The sequence below is a fragment of the Chenopodium quinoa genome, unplaced genomic scaffold (assembly GCF_001683475.1).
Source record: "Chenopodium quinoa cultivar QQ74 unplaced genomic scaffold, ASM168347v1, whole genome shotgun sequence".
Classification (NCBI taxonomy): domain Eukaryota; kingdom Viridiplantae; phylum Streptophyta; class Magnoliopsida; order Caryophyllales; family Amaranthaceae; genus Chenopodium; species Chenopodium quinoa.
The window spans coordinates 1,662,499-1,673,466 of NW_018745395.1; positions in this window are offsets into that span (position 1 = coordinate 1,662,499).

Below are 10,968 nucleotides of genomic sequence, written 5' to 3' on the forward strand. Positions count from 1 at the left end.
CTCGGTCAGAAGATCCTAAAAATGGACCGTCCTCCCGAAACCCAAGAATCCTCTAAAATAAAAATGCGAGAACTTGAACCAACTTTCCAAAACAGAACCTTCGACAACACAAACAATCAAAAAATAAGACTCCTACAACCCCATTAAGGACGAGAAATCGAGATCGAATCAATGGAACAGAGAGCCAAATATTTCGCAAATAGATGCCAGGAAACGAACAATTAAGTGCACTAAATAAGTCTCCAACTTTGCTTAGCCTACAGGGAAGAGTTAAAAGGGGCAATACTGCGAATTTCCAATCCTCCTAAACCCTTCGGAAGGTGGAGCAACAACGAAGAATGTAAAGCTAATCCTCGAATAGAAGAAGAGTACTTCCACCAAAATCTGGCGAACAGATTATTCATTCTAGAACATATAGAATAGGGAATTTTGAAAATAGACAAAATGTGATTAAAGGAGGCAATGAGCACTGAGTTGATAATAACAAGCTTCGCCGCCAGCGAAAGCTGCAGAGCTGGAAAGGCCTATAAACGTTTGGCACCCTTATCTAAGTGGAACCCAAACTCAAAGAATTTACTACGGACCAAATCAACTGGAAGCCCCAAATAAGAACCCAAACTCAAAGAATTTATACATCCAGACAAATAGGCTTGATAATCATGTGGAGTATTAGGACTAAACTTGACAAACGACTTTTGCAAATTAAGCATTTGACCTGAAATATCACATAATGTAGAAAACACATTTAACACCTGTTCACACGCGGGAGGAGAGACCTGGAAAAATAGTAACGAGTCATCGGCAAAGAAAAAATGTGAAATGGCATGAGCCCCCTAGCTATTTTAATACCTTGAAAAAGGCGTTCAGATTTTGCCATACGAAGCATTGCTGAAAGAACCTATATACACAAAACGAATATGTAAGGAGATAAAGGATCTCCCTAACACAAACCACGCTGAGGACGAAAATCCTCTGTAGGTGAACCATTAACTAGCACCTGATAAGAGATTGTAGAAACACACTGCATAATCAGATGAATCTAGTAGGGAGGTCTAGGGAATATTTCAAGAATTACTCCAAACTTGAACCCCAATGTGATCATACACTTAAGCATGGTGGCGTCTAAAGGGAAAGAAGCTAGAGCAAAAGAGTCGCCAACAAATTTTAGGAACTTGTAAACCGTTCACAGGGTGAAGGTTACACCCCTTAACGATCCAAGAGATCTTTAACTCCAATAGGTCTGGAACCAAGACTGGAAGTTTGGTGATGAAGGTACAAATCCAATCTAAAAGAGAAAGAACCTGCTCTAATAATAGGCCTCTACTTTATTCTTCTCGTATTCATGTGCGCTTTCCGACTAACATGCAATCAATAGGCTTACCCTAAACCTGTTTATATATGTTGGTTGAATATTAATGCACAAATAAATCTATTATTGGCGATCACTTGAATTATAATCATATTAACCCTAAACAAGATTATTAATTATCTTATTAAGCGTGATTACAAGTACAAATTCTCTTTAAACATGTATAAAAGGTGTGATCAAGCAATAATAATAAATAATCATCAAGCAACATAATAATAATCATAATCATAATCATAATCATGGTCATGTTAAAGCATAATAATAGTAAGATCCTAGGCATGATACTAACAAGATTAATAACAAACCCTAGCTGTAGACACCCATTTGTGTCTCCCCAAAACCAAACCCAGTGATGAGTACCTTTCACGTTGAATCTTAATCGAATGAAGTTAAAGTGTGGAAAGTTTAGTGTTGCGGATTTAATTTCTTTTCTCTTCTCTCTGTTTTTGAAAACCTATTTTAAGAAAACAGCCAATCCAGTTTGGTTGGTCCATGATATGGGTCCAATAATAGTGTAATTGGATAGGTCTTGAAAATACCTTTCCGACGATATATTATAAGCCCAATTCCGATGAATATTCAGGAAGTTATGGCCAAATTACTGAACTGGGCGTGGTTTGAGCCTTATATGCGGCCCAATGATCTAGAGGAGGGCCTAATATAGATTTATCATTCCTAATGCAATTAGGAATGGTTTTTGTTTTCTAGATTCTTCTAGAAGGTTCTTTTCATTCCTAATTCAATTAGCATTGATAAATTGACTTTTGTTGACTTTTTAGAGTTTTAATCAGAATAAAAGAACGTTTTTGAGGAAAATACGATTTTATCCTCCCGTACGGCAATTTCTATCTGATTTTTAGAAAACGCGTCGATTTCTTAGTCAGCGCCAAACGCCAACATTAGCGCCTGACGCTAAGCTTGGCGCCTGGCGCTAGCGTTAGCGACTGGCGCTAATGTCAGCGTCTGGCGCTAACCTTGGTTTTACGCGTCAGAACTCTGTTTTGATTTTTTTATCTTTTGGATGATTTTCTCTATAAATAGCGTTCTAAAATTCCCGTTTTCATTCATCAGTTTTCACCAATTCTCACCAACTCTCATCAAGATTCTCTTGATTATTCTCTCTCTCTTTTCTAAACTAGCCTTCTCACAAATATAAAAATTCCGCATTCATTTTATTTAGATACACCTAGAAATATTCGAAGTTGTCTTCGCCCTAGACGTGAAAGGTTTAATTTCTGAGGGTTTGGTCCCAAATCTCTCTTTCAATTATTTAATTTAATATTGTTTGTTTATTATTTTCCTTGAAGTTACTAACGCGTGTATTTTGTTATTAGAAAGAGGTACGAGGCATCCAAGTAAGTACTTTAATGGTTTAATTGATATTATGATATAGAAATCATGCTTAGATTGTTATTTTGATTCCTAGTATCATGTTAGGATGTTTTCCTTAATTTGATGTTTAGGGTGACAACAATAAATTCCTAGTATCATGTCTAGGGTAACTTTAATACCAAGTATAATTAAAAGTATGATGCCTTTTATGTTCTTCCTAATATTTATGATTGTTAGTATCTTGTTAGGGTTAAAGATTTGATTTTTATTGCTTAGTGACATGCTAGGGTTTGTTATTAATCTTGTTAGTATCATGCCTAGGATCTTGCTATTATTATGCTTTAACATGAATATTATGATTATAATTGTTATGATGATGATTTATGATTATTTTGATTATAATTATTAGGAAATTTTAGAAAATAACACCAGGAAAAAACCCATATTTTGATTATAACACAAAAAAATTTAAAAGTTTGATTATAACACCACCAAAATACTAAATAAATTGATTTCACCACCTCTTACTAACGTCATCCAAAACACCGTTAGTAGGTCCCACTTAGTATACGTGTCAAGTATATACTAGATAAAAATAATAAAAAACAAAAAAAAAAAGAAAAGTCCTAACCCAGCCACCGCACTCACCACCAACGCCATTCCACTTGCCCCCACCGCCGCTGCTAGTTCCCCCAGCTGACCACCCTCGACCGACCACCCTTGACCGACCACCTGAACAAGCACCACCCTGACCCTTAAACACCGTACCCAGCTCAGCCCTGCCCCGATTCAATTTGATTTCTTGAAACGGGTTAAGGTTTAGGTGAGGGAGGTTTTTGGGTAATGTGGGTTGGGATTTCGATTTTCGACGAAAGCTCTAGGTAAGGAAGAAGATTTCGGCGACGATGGTGGTGATGTAGCCGAGGTAGCTGTTGGTGGCGTGATGTAGGAGTTCGGTGGCATGGGGTTGTTTTCGGGTTTGGACGTTTGGTGGTATGAGTTCAGCAGCGTGAGTGGTTTTCGGGGAGGGGGAAGGCGATATTCGGCGCCGTGGGGTGGTTTTGGTTGGGGAGATGGGTTTCGTCGGTTTTGGTTGGGGAGATGGGTGTCGGCGGCGGCCTGGGTTATAGTGTCGGCGGCTGAAGCGAGGTGTCGCCGGTGGTGGGGCTAGCTGGGTTAAGGGATTTTTTTTTCTTTTTATTATTTCATCTTTTTTAAGCCTATAGGCTATTGACACGTGTCAATTATGGGCCCCACGAACGGATTCCATCCAAGAATCCGTGAAGTGGTGGTTAAATCAATTTTTGGTGCTTTCTTGATGTGTTATAATCAAAATTTATTTTTTTGTGGTGGTATAAACAAAATTTGTGTTTTTTTGTGGTGTTATTTTCTAAAATTTCCTAATTATTATGATTATGTTGCTTGATGCTATTTTTATTGTTATTGCTTGATCAAGCATTTTTTGCATGTTTAAAGGGAATTTGTACTTGTAATCACGCTTAATAAGATAATTAATAATCTTGTTTAGGGTTAATTTGATTATAATTCAAGTGATTGCCAATAATAGATTTATTTGTGCATTAAATTCAACCAACATAGATAAACAGGTTTAGGATTAATTATATTGATTGCATGTTAGTCAGAAAGCGCACATGAGTACGATCAGAATAAAGTAGAGACATATTATTAGGGCAGGTTCAATCTCTTTTAGATTGAATTTTTACCTTCATCCCCGAACTACTAGTAATGGTTCTAGACCTATTGGAGTTGACGATCTCTTGGATCGTTAAGGGGTGTAACCTTCACCCTGTGAACGGTTTACAAGTTCCTAAAACTTGTTGTCGACTCTTTTGCTCTCTCTTCTTTCCCTTTGGACGCCACCGTACTTTAGTGTATGATCACAGTGGGGTTCAAGCTAGGGGATTAACGTTTGAAACATTCCCTAGAGTTTTTGGCGACTCCACTGGGGAGGATTTCTATTTTAATTCCTGAATTTGTTTCGGCAATGATTTAGAATGAGTGGATGAGACTTGAAACGTTCTAAGTATTTCATGTGCGTAATTTTGATTAACATTATTGTCATATGCATAAAAAATATCTCATTGGAAAGACCATCCGTAAGGAGTTAAAACATAGGATTTTTACACGTATGAAATTTGAGGAATATCTTTCACAACTAGGACCGAAATAACACTGCGCGAAACTGGAAAATTTTATCGAGCACAGAAAGCTGATGAGGCATGTAGGAATTAGCGTCAGCGAACAGAAGATTAGCGCCAGGAATTTGACTGTAGCGCCAGAAAACAACTCTGTTGCCAGGCGCTACAGCCAAAATCCGGCGCCAACTCCTGTTTGCTGGCGCCAAATTCTTCCAATACCGAGCCAGAAATATGCGTTCTAATTTCGACCAGTTTTTAGCATTGTTTGCTCGATCCTACTTCCTGATTGAGTTTTTCTCACTTTTCTGAAACCCATACGTGTTCTACATATGGACATAACCCCCTGGGAATTCATGCTCCATCTACCTGATTGAACGCTCTGAGCAACAAAGGGTACATCCGAGAATGTTGAATTCACCAAACCATGGAAGCGAGTTTTTTCTAAAACTCGCAGTGTCCTATCCACTCGTGCCAACCCTTCACAGTTAGGCTTCCGCGCGGCATCCAGACAATTAACCATGGACCCTCTTTTGACTAACCCATATCTCGAACTTTAGAGAACTAGAGCCATGGTTAGGTTACAAACTCATTGCATCATATCGTACCTACTTGACTAATTGTGCATTATTTGTTGTGCATATGATATATGTTTTTCTTAACCATTTGTTTGACTTGTGCTAAGATTAAATAAATTAATGACTAAAATAACTTTGCCTAATTAATTAATTAATTTGAGTAAATAAAGTCTAATATTTTAACCAGAATTGACCTAGTACGACTTTAGGCATACCCCTGTTGATTAACAACTACGAAAACAGTTTCAGATTGAAGCTCCAGCAATGGCGCCAACGTTTGAACTGTAGCGCCAATATGTGGAGTATGGCACCTTGCGACAATGCTGTCGTCTGGCGCTACACTACAAAGAGAGGCGCCAATCCTGTCGTTTTGACGACAGTTCGGATTATTGATCGAGTCATCATTTTGCGTCTAATTAACCAGTTTACTAATTAATTCGGTTAAATTTTACTGTCAATAATACTTTGTTAAGACATTAATTGAGTCTAGGCACCAAGTCCCATGGTCTTAATTACACAAAAGTCAAAGCATGTCACTTACACTCAACGCACACACCAATACACATACTTTGACCATGCCTAAGAGAGTCTTTTATGCGCGTCTTTTCAGTCATTTTTTTAAGGGGGGTAAGTCGGATATTAATCCTCCAATTTAAACACCCTACTTGGTCCTAAAAAATATATACATTATTTTTGCCAACATATGCACCAATTTTTTTATTTTTTCCTCTTTAAAACCGTAAAGTCAAGTCGATTTAAGTCAAGTAATTAAAACGCAAAATGGTTTAAATGACAGCGCGTGGTCAAGAAAGGAAGGACGGTTAATCAAAGACAATCTTTTGGTACAAGTCCAAATTTTCGACAAACCCATTGCTCGTAAGAGGAAACATAGGACAGTAATGGCAACACAAGAAGAAGTCAATGAGCTCAGGAACCAACTGGTTACCGTGACTGAGGCACTAAAGCTCCTAACCCTTAAGATCGATGATCCCGTGAAACAACAACAGATGGACCTCATGCAAGAGAGTCTAAGCAAGCTATCTAGCGACTACAAGTTTCAAGGGATTAGTTCACAAGGGGTCTCGGTGGACAAAGATCTTCTTCTGCAGAAGTTCAATGCCAACGACATCCCGAAATTCAAAGCAACCGATAACCCATATTTTCATTTAAGATCCTTCCAGACAATAATGAGTATTAAGGGTATCGATAAGAAGGTTTTCCCCTCTCTGTTCTCACTATCTCTCGAGACCGTTTGCCAGCAATGGTTTTTTTCTCTCGAGAAAGAAAAAACCTCCACCTAGGAGTCCATAGCAAACGCTTTCGTTGATAGATACAAATGCAACATTCAAGTTGAGATTCACCATAGGGAACTTGAAATCCTCAAGCAGAAGGAGAGCAAAGGCTTCACCTCCTTCTTAACAAATGGATAGAAACCTCAGCTAAGATGATTAAGGTGCCGAGTGAAAAAGAGTCTGTAAGGTTATTCATCAAAAACCTTCAAGAAAGATACTCCAAGCATCTCAAGTATCAAAATAATCTCCATACCTTCAAGGCCGTCTACGACATTGGAATCAACATTGAAGACGACCAGGCTAAGTTGAAAGCTGCCAACAATAACTCCAACAGTGGCTGGAAAGGCAAGAAGAACGACAATCCTTCTTCTTCTAAAACCACCCCCTCAAACAATGTTAGCACTTTTAACCTAAGTGAAGTCCTTGCTATGAATAATCAAGGACGAAAGAAACCATTTAGGAGGAACTTTACTCCTATTGGCATGAGTTATGACACCGCATTTGACCGATTAAATACAAAAGGTCTTATAACTCCTATTGGACCATTTGGGGACCTGCCAGTCAAAAAGAGGTCGGGTAACTGGAACTCCTATGCACACTGAAAGTATCACCAAGGTAGGGGCCATCTCATAGAGAACTGTTGGAAGCTTAAAGAAGCTATCCAAGACTTAATAGACAACAACAAGCTGCCATTGCCCCCTGCTAGTAAGAAGCCAAGTATTGATAATGCGCCTCTCGCTCATTCCTTGGCTATCTTTGATTAGGAAAACAAGGTTGACCCCTCATCTCTCATCAAACCTGTTAAAGAAATCCATGCCACCAAAGAAGAGGAGGAGATCTTTTTCGACGCCATGGATGACCTTCCAGAGCTAGCAGGTAAAGAAGACATACAATCGCTTACACTATCTATGATAGAAGGATCGCACTTGCTACATGAAACTCTCAAGGCTATAAAAGAACTTTAGGAGAAATATGATGAGATTCCACTCCCGAAAAATGAACCCAAGAGAGAGTTCACACTCATGGGAACGACTTACAAGGAAAAACGTTTTCCTTTACAAGTCACCGAAAAACCCAAGAAGAGTAATAGACTCTACACTCCAATTTGGATCCCATATATACAAATGTTCGAAATGCTCTCCGAGAGTGGCGGGATCAAACCTCTCGAACCGAGGCTATTCGAATCATTGAAAAGGACAGATAGATATTGCTGTCAGTAACATCAATCAGGAGGTCGCACTATCAAAAACTGTTTTAAATTCAAGGATTTAATTCAGAAAATGATTGATGAAAAGAAGATAGTCCAAGTTCCACAAGATGAGGATGTAATCATTAACGGGGTTTCGGACAGTGATGAAGAAGACGTCTACTTAAAAGACATGGTAGGACTTCCACCTTCAAGGTCATATGCCATGGATGACTTTTGGGTTGAAGAAGATTCATCAATAGACGTCCTCACAAGATCCGGGAGAATGCAACCTCCTATTTCAACACAACCCATGCCAACCACACAGCAAGTTCCCATGCCTATCATTGAAGATTATGATATTGTCAAATAATTCAAGAAGACAAAAGTTGAAATGAACGTGTGGAAACTTTTTCCACATCTTGAGAACATAGGTTGGGTGTAACGAATGCCTTGGACAAAATAGGGATACCGACACCACTCCTAAGGGGTTGGCTAACTTCCTCACGAGTGATCTACCTAGTCCCATCAATTTGATCACTTTTTCTGACAAGGATTTACCCTTAGAAGGTGACAAACACTATAAGGAATTAAACCTCACGGTAGTTTGCAAAAGAATGAATGTTCCTATGTTTCTTGTAGACAATGGATCAGCCATTAACGTCTGTCCATTTATAACTGCGAGGGGTTGGCTAACTTCCTCACGAGTGATCTACCTAGTCCCATCAATTTGATCACTTTTTCTGACAAGGATTTACCCTTAGAAGGTGACAAACACTATAAGGAATTAAACCTCACGGTAGTTTGCAAAAGAATGAATGTTCCTATGTTTCTTGTAGACAATGGATCAGCCATTAACGTCTGTCCATTTATAACTGCGAGGATGCTAGGCATAAGGGATGAAGACTTAACCCCGTCAACGCAAGGAATAAGAGCATACAACAACACTCGTCGTCAAGCTCTTGGTAAAATTACCATGAATGTAACGGCAGGAGCAATAGAACATGCTACTACTTTCCAAGTAGTAGACATTAAAGCTTCATTCAATTTACTGTTGGGACGCCCTTGGCTTTATGACCTAAAGGCCGTCCCCTCATCTCTCCACCAACAAGTAAAAGCCATAGTTGGGGGCATTCCTATTACCATCGATGCTTCACCTATGAGAATCAAGTCTATAGAAAGTCCAATAATTAACGTGGAGCACGATGAAGATGATGAAGATCTATGGGGATTTAATGAAGAGGTCTCCTTAATCCAAGAGGGTGAAAGGACCCCTCTCTGCCACGACCCCCATTCCAACATGATCGTGAATGCTATTTTGAAGAAGCAAGGACATTTTCCTAAGATGACCCTAGGAAAGAAAAAGGCAATAGCAAAACCGTTGGAGTCACCTGGCCTCCCTAAATTAGATACTTTTGGACTTGGTTTCGAACTGACTCGAAAAGATCTTAAGCGAGCTCAGGAAAAATCAAAGGCACGTAGGGGCGCTCGCAGCAATCTCAATGGATCAGTACCCTCTCACACTCAATGGTCAATTCATAAAAGAAGGAGAGGACTATCCATGCCACGAATTTCCCGAACCATTTGTCGTAAATGGCACAAGGCAACCGGGATTTGAAATTTTCTTAGATCGTTATTTCACAGATGAAATCCCAACTCCTGTCCATAAGGAGAAAGCACCCCATGCTTTGACTTTAATGTCATGGGATTATTATTTCGGCGAGAAAAGGATGAGCCGACGTACAAAGAGGATAACTCCTCGCTCATTCACACAGTCCTAAAAAGTGAAAGCTCCGATCCCTTGAAGTTAATCACTCTAGCGGAAGGATCACTACAAGGGTGGCGCAAGACCGTCAAGGTGACGACTCCAAGTGGAAGAAAGATATCAATCACGACGGGGCAAGGACTGATGTTCGAAGAGTCATCTGAGTCAGAGTCAGAATATCTCCCTATAGAGTCATCTAGGTCTTTAGTAGTAACACCTTCCTCTTCTATCTCTTCTCCTAGAGTAGTTAGTGATCGAGTCCCTGAGGACATATCACTCTTTGATGTAATGATCTTAGAGTATAATAATACAATTTCTTCTCCTTACTTCTTGTGTTCTTCTTTAACCCAAGATGACGAGCATTGCTTAACTAACAATGAAAAATATGAAGAACTTATTAAAGCAATGGAAACACTTGAAAAGAAAACACCGATAATCGAAGAAACTGAGACGGTTGATATCTCAAATGATTCAACCAATAAAAGAGAAATTAAAATCGGACTAACACTTAATGAACAAGAAAGAACCGATTTAAGTAACTTACTTAAAGAATTTATCGATGTATTTGCTTGGACATACGAAGATATGCCAGGCATTAACAGAAAAATAGCTCAACACACTATACCACTAATTCCGGGAATGAAACTTGTAAAACAAAAGTTACGTCGAATGAAACCCGACGTAGCTCTTAAAATAAAAGAAGAAGTTCAAAAACAAATAACTGCAGGTTTCATCAAGGTATCTAAATACCCCGAATGGGTCGCCAACGTCGTCCCAGTTCCGAAAAAAGACGGAAGGGTAAGAATGTGTGTCGACTATCGAGATCTAAATAAGGCAAGTCCAAAGGACGACTTCCCTTTACCACACATCGATATTCAGGTAGATAACACAGCAAATCACGCACTTCTTTCATTCATGGATGGATACGCAGGTTATAATCAGATTCTCATGGCAGAAGAAGACATTTAGAAAACAACCTTCATAAAACCATGGGGCACTTACTGTTATACGGTAATGCCATTCGAGTTGAAAAACGCAGGTGCCACTTACCAACGTGCAGCGACTGCCTTACTCTATGACATGATGCACAAAGAAGTCGAAATATATGTGGACGACATGATTGTAAAATCAAAGGACCGTCCAGGCCATCAAGTAGCCTTAAGAAAATTTTTCCAAAGGCTAAGGAAATACAATATGAGGTTGAACCCATCTAAGTGTGCTTTTGGAGTCACCTCAAGAAAGCTTTTGGGTTATGTCATAAGCTCTAGAGGAATAGAGATAGACCCAACC